Genomic DNA, 10,792 nt, shown 5'->3' with positions numbered 1-10,792 from the left:
TCCTTATTCAAAATGATCTTGTCTCCTCAAGAATTTGTTAATATTTAGTTTATGTTTCTTGTCAATTTTTTATATGCAATTCAAAACAAAAACCATCAAAATATGTTTGTGTTTTGACATATTCATATGATTCATTCTATTAGGCAATTCCTTGTGATTCGACATAACCCTATACTATTCTACAATTCAATCTTGAAAGAGGTGTAAATTGTAAAATAGTAAAATGTTATCAATAAATTTATTTGTTGAAAACACATTTTTACAAAAGTGATGAAACTAACTTACCGCATTTTATTTATTCTTTAATACCAACCTTCCTTAAGGAAGAAGTTTGGTTTGTTAATAAAATGAACCCGAAAGGGAGTAAATCAATAGAGGTCACTTAAATTTATTATTTTTTTGTTCTTTATTTATTTATTTATTTGTTTCTAACAACTAACTATTCATCACTTTTGTACATTAAAATACCATTAAACCGGTGTTGGAATTTATTCCACAACACCGAGATGGTATTCAAAGGTACTTAATAATTATGTAATAAAGGATTGCTTCGATACCATTGTACCAGCGTTAGAATGTATTCTAACAAAGTCGAGATGGGGAAAATAAGGAATAACTCATTCACATGATTATTAAGAAGTAAGTAGTAACTGGAATATTATTGAAACCATGATACCGGTGTTGGAATTTATTTCAACAAAGCCGAGATGGCGAACAAAGAATAAAACCGAGTTCACTTAATCAAATAAAAAAGAACAAACCAAAATGAAAGTAATAACCTCTCAACAAATTGGCACCTTGCTAAGGGACAATTTGTTGAGAGGGGAAAGCCCCTCAAATAAAATTCTTTCAACAATATACAAATATATGATTGTTGATTTTAGTGTTGTTTGTTTATGCAGAAAGTAAGTGAGGAAAACTACAACATGGCATCTCAGCCTTTGCATCCATACCGAGCTTCTCGAGCGGGGTATAGAGGAATCGAGGAAAAATTGTAACTATTGTTAATTTGTAAATAGATTATTGGTTATATTTTGTATGCATATATCTAATTACATTATTATTGGTTATGTTTTGGCAGTTAGAAAAAAAAGTGATGCACCTTTGACTCCATATGGAGTAGAACTTGATGTTTTATGGGTGGATGTCCGTAGGAACAAGGATGGTACCATCAATAATGAGCAAGTTTAAGAAGCAGCAAAATGTGTTGTAAGTGCTAATTTCTTAATTATACTTAATTTCCATACTTTATTTATTAAAATGTGATTAATTAACATTATGTTTTTTCTTGATTTGTTAGGTTTCCCTAAAAAAGAAAAGGAGGCACAACTAGATCTTCACATTATGCTTGATAAGGCACTAGGATTGCCTCACTACCATGGCCGTATCCGGGGTGCAGGATTTGCGTTTAGTCAGCGAACATTTGTACCCCATTCAAAGCGTTCAGCCAAAGCCTAAATGAGTTAGGTTCAAAATCAATTGGATAGCCTCATGCAACGGTTCATCGACATTGAGCAATCAATGAGGGTGAAGGAAGCTGAGTGGCAACGACTAGCTACTGCTGCTGGTATTGTTCCTTCAATCATCAATGAGATTTGCACACCTTCTCCTTACAACATTCCCATTCTGATTCACATTCCTGAGGTAATTTAGTTAATTTATTTTAATTTATTTGCAATTTAGTTTATAGTCGCAAACTAATTATATGTTTTAACTAACATATAGGGAATCAATGCTTGCAAAAAATTTCCTAGATATCCCATCTAGCCGAGTGGTGGTGTTGGGAAAGTGCACAACTCGGTCGATGTTATACTGCATAATGCACGTATCTCACGCCATCATGTGAAGGTCTCGATTCATGTTACAATCGACGATGATGCACTTCTGCCAATTCCTTTCAATGAGGATATCATCACAGTTGGAGGGGCAATAGGCACTTTTGTGTTTTGGTCAATAGACCTTGTACAAGTAGTTCCTTCCAAGGTATGATTTTCACCTTATGCTCACTCATATTATATATATATTGATCTATAATTTATATGTTTTTTATTGAATATTTCAAGAAAATGTACACTCCACCCCCAGTAGTAACCCAAAGACTAATCCATCTATGGGGGATGTGAGCTCGATGCCATCTATAGGGGATGTGAGCTCGAAGTCATCTATGGGTGATGTGAGCTCGAAGTCATCTATGGGAGATGTGAGCTCCAAGAAGATTACCGACTATTGTACTCAATTGTTTGAGCATGTACAAAAGTTGGGAGATAATATAATAATTATATCATTTCCCAAGGAAGTCTTTGGGAATAATATTCATGAATACATGCTTCAATGAAGTCCAGGATGTATATAAACATGAATAGGTATGTGCAAGTGCTATATGTATATATATTAGATACTTGTATGAAAATTTTGTTTCAGAAGATAAGAAGAAGGTGATATTCATATCCCCACATGTTACCACTTTGGTGTCTACTGGAAATGACAAAACGAAGTTTGGGGAACAGACAAAACATATTGCAGACACTCTCCTCATTTATAAAGGAGCTACAAATTTATTTCTTGCACCTTTTAATATCGGGTGAGCATTTTTTATTGTCTTTTCAATTTTTGTCTGTAGTATGTTTGTTGTGCTTCACATTTCCTAACCATGTGCATATGTTTTGTTAGGGGACATTGGCTTTTGGTTGCCATTATTCGGGTCGAGGATGAAATATACAAATTTGACTCATTGGCACATGGTGATCTGAACAAGTACAACAGTATGAGAGAAATATTTTCCAAGTAAGTAGACTACTGATTTAAATTATTAGTTACACTTTGACTTTCCTAGTTGCTTATTAATTAAGTACAATTTCTATTGTTTAGGGTGGTGAAAATTTACAGAGGTTGTATTCGTTCTATAAAATCACAACAAAAAGTCAAATGGACTCATATAAAGGTATTGACACAAATCATCTCAAATAATTATATGCGTAGTGGGTGTATTCATATTTCAATTAAGGTTATACTTATATGTTTACTTAATTTTAATTGTAGACCCCTGTCAAAGAAATGAGGAAGATTGCGGCTATTACGTGCTGAACTTCATGAAGGAGGTCATTCAGTTGTCGCCAACTGATAAAATCAAGCTTGTTAGCAAATCATATACATATGACCAAGTCAATCAGATTAGGGAAGATTGGCCACAGTATGTACTTAGTTTTGTTTAGGGAAATCAATGTATATCATAGGTATAGTAGATTTTTGCACATATTGTACCTTAGGGAATTCAATTAATGTTCAATGTAACGTATATGTTTTGGTGTATGTAATATATGTTTCTGTAACAATATAGTGTAATTAAAGTTCAATATATAAATTCAGTTGAAATTCAGTTGTGTTCATATAGTTGTGATATGATGATTCTGTAAGCATTCAGGTTATTGTTCTTTTCTGTTTCTAGTTGTTCAATATGCATTCGGGTTATTTTCTGTTATGTCTTCAACAACACTTTTTTATGTCAAATTCAATAGCGCATTCTTCAAGAAGTATTGTTGAATACTTATCTCTCATATTATTTTCATTTATCTATACAACATCACATTTTGGAAGAAGTATTGTTGATACGTTCAACAATTACGCATGTGTACTATATACACTATCAGATTTTAATTAATTGTCATTATTTCCTTTATTATTTTCTTTTATCTGTTGAATGTTATTTATTGCCATTATTAATTTTTCTATATATTTAATTAATTGTCATTAGTCGAATGTCATAATGTCATTATTAATTTGAATTTAATTATAAAAAAATAATTACTAAAAAAAGTTAATATATCTTCCACATCGTTTCCTTTAGGTCGCGATGTAGAATACTTACCTTCATTTGAATTCAACAGCATCTTCTAAAGTGCTTTTTGTAGGAGACGTTGTTGATTAGGTCTCATTTATAGCGCACTCTTCATTCAACATTGTTGAAGATGCTATCAAACCCTAGAAAATTAAAATGTTCCCGCATTCTCACATATTCAGCAATTCCAACACTCATTTACTCAGCAGCAAAACTCATTTACTCTCAAAATTGATCTCGAAAATAATTGAACTTCATCATCATTCAACACCGAAAATCAACCTCGAAAATCATTCACTCATTCAATATGTAAATCCTCCACTCATTCAAAATGAAAATCATTCAACACCGATTTTGAAAATCATTCACTTGTTCAAACGAAACTCAACCTCCAAAATCATTCACTTGATCAACTGAATTGAAAGTGAGTTTTCCTTATAAATATTTGCCTTTTTAATTACATGATATTTAGCTTGTATTGAGTTATAAATATTTTCCTTATAAACGAGTGAATGTGATTTCACACATTTAGCTTGTATTGAGTTAGGGTTTTCGTCCTCTTTCACTTTATTACATTACGAGTTAGGGTTCCCCCGTTTTTAATTACATAATAATGTATTTTCTCTACTTGGTGAGCTTAACTCCAAGCTTTAGGGATTTATGCTCATTATATTTTTTTGTTAATTCTTTTATAGAAAATGGATCGAAAATTAATGATTGTCAATCGATTGATGAAGGAGTATGAGGAAAGAGTGAAATCATTTGTTAGGTTTGCAATTGAGAATGTTGAAAACCCTAATAAAATTGTATGTCTTTGCTTAAGATGTTGTTACTCAAACTGAATTACTCTAAATGAGTTAAAAGTTCATTTAGTGTGTCACGATATTGATCAAAGTTACACATGTTGGACAAGACATGGTGAGAAGAGAGATGTTATTGATTATGATGATGAGACGCATATGAAAGAAAACTACCTCCTTCTCTAGGAAATAGTAAACATTGTCGAAGAGGATCATCATGATTGTCCAGAGATTTTCAGCGGTTGATAAGTGATGCTGAGAAACCATTATATGGTTGTACTAAATTCACAAGACTGGCATCAGTGTCCAGGTTGTATAAGTTGGAATTTGTTAATGGATGGACAATTAAGAGTTTCACCGACTTGTTTGCACTTCTGAAGGATATGTTGCCGGAAGATAATGTGCTCCCTTCTCGAACCTATGATGCAAAAAAAAATATTATGCTCCATTGGCATGGACTAAACAAGGATACATGCTTGTGAAAATGATTGCATCTTATTTTTTAATGAGTATACTTCATTAAAGTTTTGTCCTAAATGTAATGCATTGCCATATAAGAAGGAAGACTCAATTCGCAAAATGGTTGTATGGTATTTTCCCATCAAAGCAAGATTCAAGCGTATGCTTAGCAATGCCAAAGACACAAGGAAGTTGACATGGCATGATGATGAAAGGATTGAAGATGGCAAACTTCAGCATCCCTACAAATTCTCCTCAATGGAGAAAAATTGATCATGACTATCCTATTTTAGTCAAGAATCAAGAAATCTAAGCCTTGCATTGTCAACGGATGGAATTAACCCACATAGTGTTCAAAGTTTCTCCCACAGTACACGGCCAGTGATATTGGTGATATACAACCTACCTCTTTCTTTATGCATGAAGCGCAAATATGTGATGTTATCTATGTTAACTTCTAGACCTAAACAACTAGGAAATTACATAGACATATATTTGGCTCCATTAATTCAAACCTTGAAGGAGATGTGGGAGACAAGCATAAATGTATATGATGTGGAAAGGGAATAAATATTCAACTTGAGGGTTTTGTTGTTCGGTATAATCAGTGATTTCCCTGCCTATGGTAATTTGTCCGAATATAGTACACAAGGAAATTTTGCATGTCTTGTATGTGAAGACAATACTCATTCAACGAGGTTGGGACACTATAAGAATAATGTGTTCCTTGGTTATCGTAGATATTTGCATTCAGATCATCATTATCGACGATGGAGAAAGGCATTTGATGGGAACAATGAAGAAGGATGTGCTCCTTTGCTGTTGATGGGTGACCGATGATTTCAAAAGCTAAAGGGTTTGAATAATAACTTTGGTAAACCTTTTGCAAGAGAAATGGTCACAAATGGGTGGAATAAAATGTCAACTTTCTTTGAATTGACATATTGGAGTTCATTATATGTAAGACATTTCCTCGATGTTATGCCTATTGAAAAAAATGTGTTTGAATGTCGCCTTGGTACCTTAATCAATGTCCCTGACAAGACCAAAAATGGCTTTAATGCAAGGTATGACTTGGTTAGTATGGGAATAAGAAAGGAATTGGGGCCAATAATGAAGGGAAAATGTACATTTCTACCTCTACTAGCTTATACTTTGTCGAGGAAGGAGAAAATGGAATTTTGTAAATTTCATCATCGTGTTAAAGTTCCAAAGGGGTACTCTTCCAACATTCGGAACCCCGTATCAATGAAAGACATAAAGTTAAAAGGTCGTTAGTCTCATGTTTGTCATGTGCTTATGGAGCATTTCTTGCCTATTGGAATACGGTCAATTTTACCTAAAAAAGTTCAAGGAACCATAACTAAGTTATGCTTCTTCATCAAAGCAATTTGTAGCAAAATGATTAACTCTGAGAAATTACCTGCATTGCAAAGACAAATTATTTTGACTTTGTGTGATCTTGAAATGTATTACTCACCATCTTTTTTTTGACATAATGGTTCATCTAAGCATTCATCTTGTTCGAGAGACACAACTATGTGGCCCTTCCTATATGAGATGGATGTACCCCTTTGAGCATTATTTGAAGACATTAAAACGGTAAGTGAAGAACCGATCAAGACCAGAGGATTTTCTTGTCGAGTGATATGTTGTTAAAGAAGCTCTTGATTTTTTGTATCGGATACCTTACCGATGGTGATTTCATAGGCATTCCAAAGCCTCGGTATGGAAAAGACATTTGGTAGAGGTATTACTCAGAATGAAATGTTGACTATAACAAGAACCGAATTGGAGCAAGAGCACTTATATGTTTTACATAATGCTGACAAGGTTGAGCTAAATGTTGAAAGACACAAGGAGATTCTAAGGAAGTCTTACCCAAGTAAGAATGAAAATTGGATTTCCAAAGAGCATAATCAATGTTTCATAAAGTTTCTATAAAATCACATTGATGAGGAGTTAAATATAAATGCATATTCGATTTCCGAAGATTGAAATGGTTATCCAATGGTCATGTCTTATCCTATACTAGCTACCTAATTAATGGGTTCACATTTTATACGAAAAAACAAGATGATCAAAGTAAAATGCAAAATAATGGTGTGACTTTTGTTGCTCGAACTTTACACATTTCAAGTGCAAAAGATAGAAACCCGATATATGCGAACATGTCATACTTTAGGGTGATTGAACAAATATAGGAATTGGATTACACAATATTTCAGGTACCAGTTTTTTATTGTATGTGGCTTGATAACAATAATGGTTTCTGAGTTGATGAGTTAGGGTTCATGCAAGGGGATATTAATAGGCCAATATATAAAGACGAGTCATTTATTCTAGCGTCACATGCTCAATAAGTATTCTATGTTAGTGACTCAGCTAATATGAAATGGTCCATTGTTCTTTTAACTAACAAAATAATTGTCAATAATATTTATGACCAAGAATATGATGATATTGATGAAGATGATCCTTTTTTGGAACATAGCAGTTGCATGAGACCAAACCAACTATGGATGATGATATACATACAAGAGATGATCACAATGAAGGGCTTTGGGTGAATCAATATGTTCCTAAAAACAATGATGATATTGTAAGTAAAAAACAATCAAAGAAAAGGAAAAAGTAGATGCATGTAGTCTTTGTATAATTATAGCTTAATTTTGATTGTTTGTAATTTGCATAATTTTTTTGTTTGTTATTTGCATAATTGTGTTCATTTGTAATTTGCAAAAAAAAAATTTGTTTGTAATTATGTGCTCTGCCAATACATAATTGACATAATATTCATTGTTTGTACTTTGTATTGTATTGATGTTAATAAAACAAAATTTTGGTCTATAATAATGTGTCTGTGTTGTTGAGAATGTATAAATGTCTGTGATGTTGAGAATGTTTGTGCTACTAGTAAATGTATATGCAAATATTAATGTGTACAAATCTACAGCGAATTCTAGGTGAAGCCCTAGCATGCGCTGTTGTAAATGATTAACAACAACGCTTTTTATAGAGTGCAGTTATATATGCTTAATACAACATCGCTCTTTGTTTAATGCGTTGTGGTATTAAGGTGCTAATTGAGAATATTTATGAATTATACAACAACGCTTTCTAAGTTTGCGTTGTTATACATATGCAAATACAACAACGCAAGAATAAGCGTTGTTAATCATGCATATACACTGTGTTGTTATGCATGAACTATATGACAATGTTTTTTGTATGATGTGTTGTTGTATATATGCAATACAACAGCGGAGGATAAGTGTTGTTAATCATGCCTATATATTGCGTTGTTTATGTAAGAAATATATGACAATGCTTTATGTGTGATGCGTTATTGTATATATGCAATATAACAGGGTATGATAAGCGTTGTTAATAATGATAATATACTAATGCAGTCAAACAGAAAGCACCCGAAAACATTGTTATACATCTAAAATACGCACTGTTGAATTGCAACTCTGGCGTAGTGTGATGTCTCGCATATAATTTTTCAGTCTTCTTATCCTTGTGACAATGAGACTTTCCAGTGATAGGAGGCTCCGGACTCATGATCTGATCCTACTATTATGTATGGTTTATGTATGATCCACAAAATAGAGTGAATACATATAATGGTTAGCAATGCTAAGTTTAAACCCCACTTTATCAGGTAGAGTATTGAAATTGTGCCTTCTAATTCAAAAGTTGTGACAAATGTTATAGATGTCAATCTTGTAATTACTTTTGTTAATGATTTAGAAGATTCAATATAAAAATCAACGAATAACAAATAGCATTGTGTGAATGAAGTGTCTTTTTTGCACTCTTGTATTTTGGGTACTTATATAATATATTATTTGTTGTGATATCAAATGCAGCTACAATGGTACACGCGCTTATGCTCAGTCAAAATTGGCCAATATTCTGGATGCCAAGGAAATAGCCAGACAGCTAAAGGTTAGAAACTTAGAATGCAAACCAACCCAAAAAAATTATTATATGTCTCATATATAGTGATTAGTGAATCGTAATGAACATGCTACAAGAATAAATAAAAAGATTGAATGGTCCACTAATGTATTCATGAAAAATGGAATACAATCAGAGGAAATGAATGCTAGAGTAAGTATCAATTCAGTACATTCAGGAATTGTAAAGACAGGAATTATTAGAGCTCATAAGGGCTTACGAACTGGTAATTACAAAAATGTTCATCACTTTAATTTAATGATTCGTATCCTAGTTTTCGTTTAATCAAATGTTGAAACTACTAAGATTTCCTGAAATTTTCTTGCAGATTCTTCATTTTTCATCGCATCAAAGTTACTTAAATCTACATCACATGTTTGTAATCAAATACATCCAATTCAATTCTATGATATTGAACAGGCCCCCGTCAATTAGTGTATGATACATCCACATGATAGCTCTAAAAAGTGAGTTTGGACTTTCGAGTCTTCAACCTCAACTTTGAATTTTTCAGCATATTTAACATTTTGAAAAACTGGTTAGGTGTAATTGCATTTTGAATTAAAACTTAGATGAAATAGACTAAAAATAATGTAATATTTATGAGTTGTCAATGTAAATATTTATACGCAGTTATGATTTATTATTAATTTATATTTTTTTAAAGAGTCAATAATAATTAAGTATGAATGATAAATTGATATTGTATAAAACTCTTTAAATTGTTAGTGTATATATATTTTGTCTAAAAAAACTAACTGCTATATATGCAATAATATCGGTAGAGAGTTAATTACTTCTGTTTCAATGTTAACATCACCAGACAATTTTGTAATTCTATGGCTATGATACAGCTTGATCATTATCTAAAAACAATATTTTTTCTATCAGAATCATTTGCTAACAATAAAGTTTTGAGTAAATTGCAGTGACACCCCATGAGTTTTAGTGAAATAATACGAACCACCTCGCACTTTTTTACACCTACACAAACCCCCTATTTTTTATATTTTCATTACATTGACCACCCTATATGAGAAATAAGTGTAATATCTTAAACAAAAAATGTAATAAATATAATTAAATTAAACAAAAAATGTAATAAATATAATTAAATTAAACAAAACATGATAATTATAGAGTGATAGATAATATATCAATAAGAAGAAATAACTTTATTAGAAAATATCTCATTTGTTGCATTTCTTAATTTGCATATTTTTATTATAGAACGGATAAATATGAATGAAAGAGGCAATAAAATATAAACTCAACAATATTGCAAACTTTAACAACAGAATCCATATTTACGCACCACACTATAAATTCTTAAATTAGTCACACATTTTTTTTTTCATTTTGTAACATTTTTCAATAATTGAACCATTTTGTTAATACTCTTTTGATTTATTTTTTCCAATTCACAAAAGTTTCATAAACCAACCCTGCAACGTGTCTTATACTCTTATATGTGAATGGTTTTGGTGTAGTAACCCCATTGTCTACGCTCTAACGACATTTTAATTCACAAATAATCTGAACTTCTGACATTACTTATGAAATGACAAATAATTAAAAGATATCATTATGATTGACCTATTTAGTTTTGATGAAGACAAGAAGTTAAATGGAAAGTTGAAGATGTGGACATAACAACAAACAACATGCCAAATACTCAACGTTGAAGATGTGGTCAACGTTGTAGACTTGAGACTATTTTCTTGTTCTAGAA

The 10,792-nt window shown here is 31.9% G+C and overlaps 1 pseudogene; it reads left to right on the top strand.

The window, feature by feature from the left end:
* Positions 1–9,462, top strand: part of LOC109334130 — a 13,026-nt pseudogene extending 3,564 nt beyond the window's left edge.

This window comes from Lupinus angustifolius, chromosome LG19 (assembly GCF_001865875.1).
Source record: "Lupinus angustifolius cultivar Tanjil chromosome LG19, LupAngTanjil_v1.0, whole genome shotgun sequence".
NCBI lineage: Eukaryota > Viridiplantae > Streptophyta > Magnoliopsida > Fabales > Fabaceae > Lupinus > Lupinus angustifolius.
Note: the sequence above shows the minus strand (reverse complement) of the source record. Positions and strands in the feature narration are given on the sequence as shown.